Here is a 1,274-nt window from a genome sequence, read left to right as displayed (position 1 = left end):
ACTTAGGTGTTGGTTAGGTTTTTAAAATTCATTAAGCCCTACCTAAACCAAACCATAATCGAAAAAAATATTCTTCTAAAGAATCACATCCGTTTAAAATGAGATACTTTCGATATTTGCCTCGCATGAAAAGTATACATTTGCATTTTTCCAGACATGATAGGTCTATATTCAGGGAACTCAGAATTAATGGGAACTGAAATACCTAACGGGTGTGGAGTAACAGGCAGTGATGTCCCTAGACAAAATGCCGCCCCTGGGCAAGGCCATAATGCCGCCCCATTTTTTTATAAAATATCTTTAATCATCCGTGCTCGTGTCGTTTCTGGTCACCAAGGACGTCGAAGGGCAACGGGAGTAAACTAGACATTGCGAACCCGACAAAAAATACAGTCCGGTTAAACCATTTATGTTAATTAATACAATTTGTTTCCAACCATTGAACTGATTTTTTTCTAAAGGAAAGATATATTCGTTATTAAGTACTTAGTTTAGGTAGCTATTTCTATATAAACCAAATGATTCTCTTCGATTTGCCGCCCTTCGAGTAACTGCCGCCCCCAAGCGACGCTCAATCTGCCTACCCCCACGGGACGTCACTGGTAACAGGCAACCGATCTCGAGTGTGGAAGAATTTTGGATAAACTTAAACACGTGTTAAAAATACGCTTGTCCTTCGTTCTGACAACTGCTCTTAGTGTATGCACAGATATTCATTAAATTTAATATTGGTGTATTTTCACGTCTATAATGTGTGATATTATGGGATAAACGTGTCAAGAATATGTCATTTTTAGCTTGAACTTCGTTCTGAAAACTGCTGTCGGTTTATGCACTGACGCTCATTTATTTGACAGTGTCACGCGGCTTAAGCGTCGGCCGATAGCGTCGTGGGTTCCAGGTTCGAATTCTGGGTCTGGCAAGTACACTTGTTGTTTCTCAATTTGTGTGTGAGTCAGAGTATATGGACCTAATACCTTAAGAAAGTGGATGTCATCCATTTCTTGTAAAAACAAAATCTGTTAATACAAACCTTCACTCTGTGGAGGCCTATAATTATGACCCTATTAGGATCGGACATGGTTGGTCGGTCTCATTCAATATTGGTGTATGTGAAGGTTGCAACACACACTAATGCACGTCTATAATTTGTGGTGCATTTTCGTATGACACTCACAGATTCAAAACCCTGCGTCAAAATGTAGTCTATTCTGGTATGCAGGGGTGGCCACACTTTTTTTTCGAGGATCGACTAGTCGATAAAATTATTTATG

The sequence above is a fragment of the Rhyacophila brunnea genome, unplaced genomic scaffold (genome assembly GCF_057557595.1).
Source record: "Rhyacophila brunnea isolate RB1 unplaced genomic scaffold, BYU_Rbru_1.0 scaffold_23, whole genome shotgun sequence".
In the NCBI taxonomy this organism is placed as follows: Eukaryota; Metazoa; Arthropoda; class Insecta; order Trichoptera; family Rhyacophilidae; genus Rhyacophila; species Rhyacophila brunnea.
The sequence above is the reverse complement of the archived record's forward strand: the minus strand, read 5'-3'. Positions refer to the sequence as shown.